The sequence below is a fragment of the Cebidichthys violaceus genome, unplaced genomic scaffold (genome assembly GCF_023349555.1).
Source record: "Cebidichthys violaceus isolate CVI_PGR_0920_01 unplaced genomic scaffold, fCebVio1.0.p SCAF_15, whole genome shotgun sequence".
Taxonomy (NCBI): Eukaryota; Metazoa; Chordata; class Actinopteri; order Perciformes; family Stichaeidae; genus Cebidichthys; species Cebidichthys violaceus.
This window is the reverse complement of record NW_027176318.1, coordinates 1,669,849-1,683,279: the sequence shown is the minus strand read 5'-3', so window position 1 is coordinate 1,683,279 and position 13,431 is coordinate 1,669,849.

Sequence of the window (13,431 nt, the reverse complement as noted above, 5' to 3'; positions counted from 1 at the left end):
TGCAAAGCAGAGTCAATTCCTAAAACACAACACCAAACAATAATGCCAAAACTTTGACTACTGTGTTTTTAATCAAATAAAACCCCCTAATTATCTCCATGGCACACCAGACAATTAACATACTCACACTCAGCCAAACAAGGAAAATGTAACCGACTATTCATCTAATCGATTGGTCATTGGATGGACAGAAATCCGCACGTTATCTCCAGATGAACTAAATCGGCCACAGTGCACTCTACCTGGTAGCATATGAATAACGACTTATATATTTCATTATAAAACGCTATTTGCAGCAAATCTAATTATTTAAACCTAATTATTTACTAAACTCAAGGCTGCACCTGCCCATATTCACATGATTTCTGAAAAGAGAACTAGCCGTCATGCGCCTGCAGTTTTGTTATAAAGAAAACGGTCGATGGGCAATATTGAAAGGCAATTCTGATTTGTTCACACTCTCCTCTACTTGACAATGTAGAGACAGAGACTGGGAATGGGGAGAGAAAGAGGGATATGAAATACAACAAAGGTCCAAAGGCTGGAATAGAACCCGGTGCGATGCAACAATGTGACATACGCTGGAACCACTTGACTACCAAGGCACTCTGGGTCAGGTTAATTAATGACTCTAAACCCACCTGACCCGTTACCAGAGCAGAATATGCGGTTGTCAATCATCAAAACCTGCAGACCACCGACTTGATGCGTTATAATAGCAATATTGTCAGGACAGAGACAGAGACTAGGCTGCAGGGCACTCCTCTGACTAATAGAGAGCTGTCCAGTCTTCTCTCTGCCCTCCCTCCCCCGAAGAAAAAGGATTGAGATGTGCTTTTCTCTTCATGAAATTAAAACCAGCTATTTGTCAGACCAATGAGGATTTGTCCAGACAAGAGCATGTCGACCAACCAACCAGAGGTCGTCAGCCCTGGTCATGCCTACACTGTGACGTCATTCTGCTTAGTAATTAGCCATGTGCTTCAGTTTGTATCACTTCTTCTGTAAGACAACACTCTAATCACACCAATCTGCTATTTTCTCCATAGCTCCTGTAAGTACTTTTGGCATGTACACAAATGACCGTTTCATCTGCATACGTTTGGATTTTAACTTCTGGCCAGATAGATTTCTATTTTGTCTATATTGTTAAAAAATGACACCAAGTTCATACTTTGTGAGTTGGTCATTTAGATAATAGTGCATTGTGATTAACTGCGTCAAATACCTTTTTTGAATCTATAAATATGGCTCCAGACAGATCCCCTTTTTTCGAAATCAATTGTGATTGTTCAACAAATTATAGAATTGCTGTTTCGTTTGAGTGCTGTGCTCCGTAACCAACCTGCATTGGATTCAAAGAATAGCTATTCAAGAGGTCTATTAACTGCTTTTCACTTGGATCGATACGTCACACTCTGAGTAGGTCCCCAGTTCATCACAGGGCAGACGGCAGACAGTCGACCGCCTCACGCTCGCATTCACACCGACAATGAATTTAGAGTCGCTGGTCAACCTAACCTTCATGTTTTTGGACTTTGGGTGGAAACTCCCTGTAAAGGGGAACCACTGCACCTCCATGCTGCCGAATCTTTGAAAATGGTCAAAGCAATGATCACGTTTGATCATGTGATCCTTTTATTCGACCCGTCATGCTGTGGGTTGCTTGTTCCACTCACACCGCTGTGATATTGTTAAGGAGGCTGTAAAACCACTTCCCATCCATCCTATTTTAAACGAGGATTTGTCTTATTCATGTTACAAGGCAGCCAGTTTAACTTGAAGAAATTTCCAGACTATAACACACACACGCACACACACACACACACACACACACACACACACACACACACACACACACACACACACACACACACACACAATTCTTTTCCCTCAAATTTAATAAAACGTCAACTAAAATGAATTGTTTTGTTTGTCCTTTTTTCAAACTTTTTGAATTTAAGGTTTACAAATTGTAGGTTTGAGTCTGGCAGAGAGAAATACTTTTTCTCACTGAAGGCAACAAATTGAATCCTCAATAATCAGTTCCTGCTGAAATGTGTCCATTGTAAAACAAAACACCATCATCAGTGTAATAGAGTGCTGCGGGGATAATGTATTTATAGGCAAACCCCGGAAGTTATTATCGCACTGGTTCCCACTGTTGCTATGGCAACGGTGGCGCGTGTACATGCTGTGCGACCGGTAGTCCCATGGATTTTTGCTACATTATTGTCTTTATTTATTTTTGATGTTTATCACCAATGGTCTATGGCGGAATACATTCATCAACATGTGAAAAGGAGGCGTGGGGATGTAAGTGCAGCAGGCTTTGAGACGATCACCGCCCACGGCCGACAACGCTAAACTAACCCAGCTAGGAGCTCAGGCTACTCCACTACCCAGCATGCTCCTGGCTGTCTGAAGGTTCACAGAAAAATAAGATGAACGAAAGCAGCGGGAGATCGGTGACTGTTGAGCCCACATCCACACAGAGACCTGGATCCATCGTTCACCGGGATCAAGCTGCACCTGACGGGGGGGGGGGGGGGACATCAGGACAGAGAGCAGGACTCTGGTGGCAAACAAATGTTCATGATACTTTCAAGTTATGTTTAGCAAGATAACGTTGTTAGATTTTTGAAGCGTGGATGTAATCCCCAGAAGTGCTGGCTCAGCGGTCGTTACCTGTCCATCGCCTTGCAGGTTGCAGCGTGACAGATTTTGGTGGACTTCCTTTTACAGAACATTTCAACCAGGTAGTTGAGCTCTTAAGCGTTTGACAAAAAGGATCAGAACATTTCAAAAAGTGATGACTTGGCAACAGCCAACAGTACACATATATTAAACAATGTATTCAACACAGATGTTCATCACTTAAAAGAGTTCTTATAATTACACTGTATCTTAAAGCTAGGGTTAGTATTACATTACATTTTACATTACAGTCATTTAGCAGACGCTTTTATCCAAAGCGACTTACAATAAGTGCATCAACATTGGTAATCAAAAGAACTACTAGTCACCAGAAGTCATAAGTACATTTCCTTTTCCAAACAAGCATCTAAGAGCATGAAGCAGAGCATAACTCAGAGCCAAAGTACAGAAACAAGAGAAACAGTTAGTGCTATAAGTAATACGAATACAACAAGTGCAACAAGCTAAGTGGTGAGTGGAAGGCTCAGGGTAGCACTTCCTGAAGAGGTGGGTCTTCAGCCTGATGAAAGATGAGCAGCGACTCCGCTGTCCTGACGTCAGTGGGAAGTTCATTCCACCACTGTGGGGCCAGGACAGAAAACAGACGTGACCGAGTCGATCGGCCTCCAGGACCTCTGAGCGACGGGGCGACCGATCGCCTCGAGGCAGCAGAGCGAAGTGGTCGGGCGGGGGTGTGAGGCTTGACCGTGGTCTGGAGATAGGAAGGAGCTGTTCCTTTCACTGCCCAGTATTCTAGCACCAGAGTCTTAAACTGGATGAGCTCTTACAGGGAGCCAGTGTAGAGAATGGAGAAAGGAAGTTGTGTGGGAGAACTTGGGGCGATTGAACACCAGGAGAGCTGCGGCTTTCTGGACAAGCTCCAGAGGTCTGATGGCCGACGCCGGGGCTCCGGCGAGTAGAGAGTTGCTTGATGTTTGATGAGAATGACAGTTGGTCATCCAGGGTCACACCCAGGTTCCTCGCAGTCCGAGTCGGCGTCACCACGGTATCATCAATGGTGATGGACAGGTCCCGGTGCGGGCAACCCTTCCCCGGCAGGAACAGTAGCTCGGTTCTGTCCAGGTTGAGCTTGAGGTGGTGTGTCGTCATCCACTTCGAGATGTCAGCCAAACACGCAGCGATGCGCGTCTCCACTTGGGTGTCACCGGGGGGAAATGACAAGACCAGCTGGGTGTCATCGGCATAACAATGGTAGGAGAAGTCATGCAAGCGAATAACAGAACCCAGAGATGTTGTGTAGAGCGAGAAGAGAAGGTAATAAGGTAGTAAGGAGCATTTTGGGGGATTTGGTTCATTATGATAACTTTGGGGGAGTGGATTTGCAGGGAGGCCTAAAGGGACGGGCTGTCCGTGTAGTCGACTCGGTGTCTCTCTCGCTAAATTGAGGGACCGTTAGATCTCGAGCTGCTAGCTACTTTAATTGGAAAAGAGTTGGCAAAAGTAACACTAGGCTGAGTTTTTTTGTTGGATGAATTTTAAAATCTAGTTTTACCAACCTTTGCTTTAATTGAGACTAAAATCTAAGATTAAGCAGCCCAGCGTATGAATGACACGACAATATGTACGTTATTTAGTGTGCGATAACAACAGCATTGTCATTTTTACATCTTTGCATGTCATTTTACATCATATAGCCTGTACTGACTGTGAGGTAAAGACATATGCGTGAATATGCAACACTTAGAGCAGGTGATTTAGTATAAAATCAGGGGGGAAGGGTCAAACCAACTCCAGACCGTTAACCAGTGGACAGGTGTTCGTGTCCCAAAGTGCTGTTGAGCTATTTTTAATTTGAGTTATATTTTAAATCCAACCATGACGTTTTTCCTAAACCTAATAAAGTGGTTTTGTAGTTAAATAAAATTGCATGTAAAAAGCCTCAAATCCCATGAGACCAGGTTGGGTTCAATCAATTTCACTGTCCATTCTATACCCATTATCACAAAGACTGCATCTGTATTTCCTCTTTTGTTGTTGGTTGGATTAACCAATCACACCTCTTTAAAAGAATGTGTCATATCTAGCGACGAGGTCAACCCCGCCTCCTCACTAAGCTCAAGGTTTGTGACCCCTTCTTGCTCAGTGTTGCTCTGAGAGGTTTCCTGAATCACTCCTAAGACAGGTCTCCTTTCGACATGTTGTAGGCTTAGCTATAGGAGCTCACTGAGGGTATTCTCAGAATGTTTGTGCATACGGCCTCAGATTCCACTCCTTTAGTCAGAGCACAGCACAGACATGTGGAAGAAGAGGGGGCAGAAGCAGAGGGCGTGACAAAATTGCCTTCTCGTACTTGTTATGGCCCAAGTCTCTGGTGCAAATAATAAAGATTTCTTGGTCACTTTTGCATTTACAGAAAATTGCTTTGAACAACGGGGGAGCTTGCAGCTTCGAAATGTGTAATTAGGACTAACAAAAAGGGATCAATCATTGTGACAATGAGGGTTCAGCCTATATGGCTTTCTGAAGGCAGAATATATGTATAATGTATGTGCGACAATATACTCTTATTAGAATATGCTAAGTAAAAGGGTAGGTTCATGAAGCTTCAGCCTACACCTCTTCTGTTTGTTGTTTGTAATGTGTTTTAATTAATCACATGTGTTGATGTTATGTAATCTTCATGCATTCCTTTTGGAACATTGTCAATGCGGCCTACAATAAATGCAGACTTCTTCTGTAGCGTCACTCGGCACCATACACTGTGTTTATTGAACAGTCTGATCACGCCCTTTGCATTCACACCTGGCATTTCTCCTCTGTTGCGATCCGATCTTGTTTCTCCCGTGCTCTATGCAAAGCAGGCGAGTAGGTGGAAATGTGGCATTATCAACAAAAAACAAACATGGCAGGTGCAGTTACTCGACGAGGTACCGTGCAGCCCGAATTTACTTTTCACTTCAGGCATAAAGAGTGGCATTTCATTCACGGAGGCAATGGTGTTGAGCAGTTCTGCAGCTGCACTGGAAGAGTCTGTATCTATATATATATATATATGTATATATATATAGATATATATATATATATATATATATATATATATATATAGATATATATATATATATATATATATATATATATATATACGTATATATATATATATATATATATATAGATGAGATAGATACAGACATCACACTTACCTGTTACGGAGGGCTCCTTCATTGTTTGTTCAGCGTTAAAGGGACAGATACACTACACAACCATAGATTATTAACTTAATAGGCCAATTCCACTTTTTAATGGCATTTATGGCAAGGCAAGTTTATTTGCACAGCACATTTCAACAACAAGGTAATTCAAAGTGCTTCACATAAAACCATTAAAAGTGGTCAAAGTAAAGTATTCTCCTAGACCATTTCATGCCTTTATTACAATGTTCATGTCAGGCAAATGATGGGAAATCAAGAGAGAGAGAGAGAGAGAGAGAGAGAGATAGGCGATACCAAAGTTTAAAAAAAATGTATTACAATTTCTACGATACCGATACTGAAACAAAAAACAATGAAAAGTCCTTACACTTATACACAAACTGGCCACTGAGAAAAAGCTTGAAAAGCAATATGAGTACAATTGAATACATATATTTGTGCCACAAAGTATAACATGATTGTCCAGTATTTTACAGAAAGTGTTGTTCAATAATACTACTCTGCATAGTAACTGGATGACCTCACCTCAGTGTGTCCACGACTTGCCAGAAGTCGGTTTATTATAGAGTAAATGGTCTTGCATTCATACAGCGCCTTCCTAGTCTTTTGTCAACTCAATTTGCAATACGATCTTATTACGACCAACTGATAAGCTTGCTCCGCAACTAAGACACACACATTTGTCATTCACATTCGGGAAAACGTTATTCTGTCACCCATTCCTCATCAAAATTGTACATTTATTTCATTTTATTGTCCTGGTTATTTTCTGCTGTCAACGCTTAACGTTGCGACGTCACTGATTTAACCAAACTTGAAAGCGTGGTAAGGCGTTTAATTGACAGCTGATTGGCAATCAATCATTTGTCTGTGAAGTTGATTGACATTTAAACAGGTTTACAAAGTGACTTTGTGTTTTCAACCTTATGTACATATCCTGTAGCCCCATCAAAGGGGTAGCGAGCCACCGGTAGCGAGCCACCGGTAGCTCGCGAGCGACTTGTTGGAGACCCCCGATCTACGGAGCCTGAATGCCACGAGACAGCAGCGTCACTCGGATGAATAACAAATACCCCTCCACCCCCCCCCAAACCCAGAGGATCTTAGAGGCTGAGGCCCTGTTTTGTTACCCCCCCCCCCCCCCCCAACCCATATCAAGGACCTGTCAAAAAATTAGTTCCACCTCGATTCACCCACCCTCCTCCTCTGCCTCCCACCACCCTACCCAGAGCCTGCCTCTCTCCCCTGCTCTGTGCGATAGTCGATCGCTCATGGATAAACGCAGCTAATATGTGCCAGTAAGTAATGAGGAGCAGATCGAGCTCCGCAACACCACCAAGAAGTAGCATAGGAAGAGAGAGACAGAGAGAAAGAGAAGGTGATAGAGAAAAATAGAGAGAGTTGGGGGAGGGGGAAGGGGGGTTGTGGTGGTGACAAGAACCTTGACAGTTAATTATCTGGAGAATATGGCAATCAGAGCAGCAATGAGTGTTTCTCAGCGTCTCCCTGTTATTTGGTCCTCGGGGACGTGTCGTCGAATTCATTCGACAGACAATCTGCTGAAGGCTGAAGGCCTCTCTGCTCCTCTCTGCTCAGCTGTGTCTGTTGCCGAACCATTCTACTTTCTCTGATTATTCACCTTGACGAGAATTCCTCTCCGGTTGCCCGGGAGTCACGCTTTCGCACAAATAGCTCGAGGTTTGTTGCCTCCATCTGTACTCACATTAGGGTTACATCAGGGCATACGTTTGGTCCATATGAAAATCCTCAAGGAAAAAAAAAAAAAATAACATTTACCCTAAGTGTTATGTGGCTGAGCTGATTTTCTCTTTTTCAATTTGTCCATTTTCTGTCTTGGGACTTTGTTTGTGGTGCTCAAACTAAGAGTAAAGACATTCTTGTTTTCTGCCACAACTAAATTATTTACAGAAATAGAACAAGGTACTACTGACGGCGGCCGAAATAAACACAGCAAAAAAGGCTAAAAACTGTCCGATTCCTATGCAGCACTATCCAAGTGTCTTGTCTCCATTCACAGGCTCATGGGAATTCAATTAAGACTATTTATAACTATTTTCCGAAGGCCAATTATTCCAAAAATACAAACTATCCTTCCAACAAACAGAAGCATATGGTTAATTATTATGTAGAATGACATCACCTCCAGATTTGTTTGGCCTACAGACTAAGGCCTGAATGACGGACCACTCTATTACTTTACCGGTTGCTTTTGTTGGTTCGGTTGGTTCGGTGATGAGTGAGGTCAGCTAGGTTTGGGGTAAGAAAATCAGGTTAAGCCAGCCAAAGGTAGATTAGGGCTAGTCATGCCTTCCCAGGGTTGGAACGAAAATCTGTAAGGTCCAACAATAGCGTTCTGCATAACAATTAGCCATGTGCTTCTATGTGTTGCACTGGACAGTTTGCATTTTTGGAGGATCGGGCCTTCGAAACAATTGAATGTTGTTTTGTTTTTTTCCGGGATAACAGGCTGTTGGATAAATGGGCTTTCATAATAATGGGCCTTTAGCTGCTGCTCTAAACAATGCCATAAGAGTGGTGAACCAGAACGGTAAAAAGTTATGGGCCGGACAGCTTAACAGTGAGCTAAAACTCCAGGTTTTAACCACTTTAAATGTGATGAAATCTCTACGACACCTGCGCCTTACACCAAAAGTGTATTTATACATACATATATGGTAAACAAAAATATTTTCTTGTATTTATATTATATTTTCATCCAGACTCTGCCACCTTGTTACAGCAAGTCCAGTGCTGGCATCACGACATCATACTGTACTCTACAGTTATTCAAGCATAGTGCTTTGCTTGCTTTCACAGCATTGGATCTTTTTAAAACCTCCCATGTGCCTTGCTTGTATTTACAGTCGATACACCCCTGTTGTTCCAACAATCTTATTCCATCAAACGAACCATTGACGTGTCATCTCTCATATCTCGTCATGTGCTGTGAAAGTCCTGCGTAAGTCATGCGGTGAAGGCAGGATCGGACTGATAATTAGGCCGCTCTGATTCAGTCTAAAAAAGTGCCTGCTGCTTGCTACAGGCCTGGCTGCCTCTCCCAAGGATCGCCCCCGGTCACAGCCCTTCATTTGTTTTTTTTGTTGGTTTACAGCCATTACACACAAACACACAATGGCCTCTCTACAAGTGACTGACCCTGACCCACCAAACAGTCCTAGAGCCGAGGTCATTTGAAGAAAAGAGAGAGAGAGAGCCCAAGCAGGGAGGACCTAGAGGTCAATCTTCCCGGTCAATATATGGACAGTTTGGACACAAATAAGCATAGAACAATTCCCGGCTATCCGCCCACTCTCTGAAGCTCATCTACCTTCAGGCCGTAAAATACCGACAGGCGCACCATAACTCTCTTCTGGGAGGCAGGATGGGGGCTGGTTTGTGTGCACTTCTGGAAAGTGATAGAAAACAAGTTCTTGTTTTTTCTCCCTTTTTTACTCATTCAGTTCTGAATTGACATTCATTGGGTTTGCTTGTTTGTAGTATGTATTTGTATTTGTGTGTGTGTGTGTGTCCAACATATGTCAGCAATGAGTGATGCAATACATTTATACTAATATGTGCAGAACCATGGTCGTTTTGCTTCACCTTTAGTGTTCCCTATTGCAAAATTTGAAATTACAGAATTTCAAGAACTTCTTATTCGTGAAATACTGAGTCAGTGCCCCCCCCCCCCCCCCCCCCGAGGCTGATTCCAAGGTACCCTTTAGTGTCTGTATGAGACGCACCAGGACCCATCCATGTCATTGTTAGACAGTGGGAGCCACTTGCGTGGAATCCACATTGGAAAGAAGTCGGTGGTTGGATCAAACAGACAATGGGACTTTCATCCAGGAGACCATTGTTCATGTTCCACGTGAAAGTCAACATCGACTTACTTTTGTTGAGTAAAATGATTAATAAAATGATTAAATAATGTAAGTTACATAACAAAGTTACTTATTTTAACCCAAACCTTTTCCTAAGTACTTTTGTCACCTAAAGCTAACCAACCTGAAATACTAAGTTAACCTACATTGGAGAATGTTTAGAAAAATATTTCTAAAAAAACACTATGCATATAATGAGCTGGTGACCTACTGTAGCTACTGAGCTAACCTCCTACATGCTAGCCAGGCGTGAGACACTAGCAATAAATAGCAATAATACCAAAGCTCAGTGAATACTATTTACACTCGTATTGTGTGTTAACAGGATGGTGCATTACAAAAATGCTGACAGTAAATACATACGTAATTGGCCATTGGGCACGTTTTGTCACGGCAACCCTGACCCTGAGTAGCCAATTTACATATACATGAATGAAGACGGGACCGAACAGATGGAGGAAGAAAGCTACTTCATTATTGTTTCAATCCGTCACAATAATGCAAGTTTGTCATCTTCCATCCGTCTCTGCATTAATGTGTAATCTATTTCCCGATGGCTAACGCTGTATTTGTGATAAATGAGGAAAATGGTGGGAAACAATGTCTTTTTTACACAAGAATACGTCACTTCAGCATTTCATGTACATATACTACTGGACTTAAAACTGCGACCCTATATCCACATATACATACGTTTAATCATATTTATATGTATATCCTATAATCATATATGATTAGCTTCACTTGCATAACATCATGGGTTATTTGGTTTTCAATCTGATACACCCACCTCACCCTGCCTATATATATATGTGTATTTAGAGAAATATATAGACTATATAATTAGAGAAATATATATATATATATATATATATATATATATATATATGTGTATTTAGAGAAATATATAGAATATATAATTAGAGAAATATATATATGTATAATTAGAGAAATATATATATATATATATATATATATATATGTGTATTTAGAGAAATATATAGACTATATAATTAGAGAAATATATATATATAATTAGAGAAATATATATATATATATATATATATATATATATATATATATATATATATATATATATATATATATGCTTATACACTACTTTACATCCATGAGCGTTCCTTTGTTGAAAGCTTGTATATTTTGTATTGTTTAATAGCGAACCTGCAGATCTCAGAGAAGAGCCCAGTGTTGTCATTTGAACCGTCACAGAAAGCGGCAGCAGCAGTTGGGTCCCTCTGGCTCCCCGACGGCCCCTCTCAGGCTCCGCACATGATTACCTCCTCCTTCATCCCGCTGACCTCTTGAACCAAAAGTAGCATCAGAGGCCCAGGTGGAGGTTCTCGTTATGCAAAGCTCTGCGAATCGAGGCCAGGAGGTCACCGATCGACAACCCGCAGCGGAGCAGCGCTGCCTTCCACTCGGAAGGCTGCTGCTTGTTAGCGCAACACCCGAGCTCCTTAGTATTACAGGACGGATCGCTGTCGCTCATTAACGAGACTTCTGCAGAGGCTCCGGCGTGTAGCAACGACAGTGAATTACAGACAAGCTAATGCAAGAGATAAAGCACTTGTTTGACGTGTCTCCCATATAGATACACACACACACACACACACGACGAAGCCAAGTTATTCATTATATGAGATGAACATATGAGAAACAGTAGCATGTTGGTGCACGAGTGGATAAGTGTGCAAGTGCAACGTTGTATGGCGCAGCAACACAAACCATAACGTCAACCAAAAAATGACGTTCCCGTACAACAAAACTGCATTGTGAATTATGTTTCAAAAGATATTTGTTTTTCACAAAGTAACAAAGTAGCTTTGTTTGTTTTGTTTCAGTTCACGTTCACTACATGTTTTAAACTGGTTACAGCGACCGTAATCCGGGAGAAATTACATTCACCTGGAAACATAAGTGAGAGAGCAGTTTAGTTGTATGGAACGGTTAATATATATATACATATATATATATATATATATATATATATATATATATATATATATATATATATATATGTATATGTATATATATATATATATGTGTGTATATGTATAGTTTATTATATTGTAGGGTTGCCTCTCTGTGTTGATCTTGTCTTGAATGTGAGAGACAACAGTAACAGTGCAGTGATTTTCCTTGTTCAGTCGGATGCTGATCTTCCTTCTATTGATTCATGGGACAAAGCCATTTAGCCGGACTTGTTCACTTGTCAGGAGAGTAGAAACACAGATTCTGTTACGCAATAACCAATCATCAGATGCTGTTTTTTTTTTTTTCTGGTGAGGACAATGAACATGTTTAAGGGTTTGCAGCTTGCTTCAGTAATGGTGAGGCATTTTTACCTACTGTTGAATCACACCTCAGTATGTGTACAGATCAGATGATGCAGACAGCGATGCAGACTTTCCACCTCCTGCCTTTGTGAGCGCATGTGTGTGTGTGTGTGTGTGTGTGTGTGTGTGTGTGTGTGTAAAATAATTGCGTACTGTTTCTATAATATCATATATATGTCTAGTGCAGTAGAATGCGTTTTGATGGACAATCAATGACTCATTCTGATGCAACAGCAAGATTTGTGTTTGTGTGTGGACTACGGATAAACCATTTATTCATTATTGTTATTGTTTTATTATAATTAGTTTCAAGCTTCATCTGTTGATGGGGTGTGTGCTCTAAACTACACTCTTCGTGGTTTACAGTAGGACACATGGACATTCGGTCATCGGTCTCCAGTTGAATGACATTCAATTAGTTATTATTCAAAGTTTGGATCCCAACCTGTCTGAGGTTTTAAAGTGGTCGCCATTAAAAAAAGTTCCACCATCACCAGCTCATTAAAATGGCTTCCATGCAATTACCCCTGCTGCCCACACATGTAAGTGTTACCATTTAAAATAAAGGTGTTTTTTTTTTTTCCACATGAGGAGGTGGTGGTAATATCAACACGGTTGTTTTCAGCTGGATGTCCTTTGTTCCGTTTCCAGCCAGCAGCGATTGGTCGGAGCAAAAATACGGCTAAATTACGCCGTTGTTACCATCCTCAACGCAGGACCAGGGTCGCAGTAGGAGGAGGCGACGTCAGGGTAAGAGCTTTCATTGATAGACGCATGAAATCCTCCCGTCACCTCTTGGTAACTTGGATCCACTGGTTTCGAGTTCTTTACTGTCATGTGCACAATCACAGGGAAGAAGTCACGGCTCCAAAACAATCTCATGCTCTCTCCAACAATGCTTCTTAAGTATGTATAAAAAGAGAATCACGCAGAGAATATGAAACCGAGACGTTAGATTGTTACTGTGCACTTTCAGCTCTTCATCAGGCTGTGCGACTATGTTGGACCCTGTGTCATTGTGGCGGGTTTCAGTGTTACGGCAATTGGCGACTATATAGTTACCCGTTCACTTCCATTCTCTACGATCGAAGGGGCGAATAAAATGAATGTGCTTTTTCTGCGTGAATATTGCTTCCGTGGATCAAATAAGCATCAAGGCTCTGTTGAGCTGCAAGTTTAGTTGAAAAGAGTCGAGGCCAAAAACGAGCCCCGCCCACCGACCAGAGCAGTATCGCCGGGGCGATGGGCTCGCTGGCATTGGCTTGTGTGTGATAAGAATGAAGTGATTATTACTGAATGGTA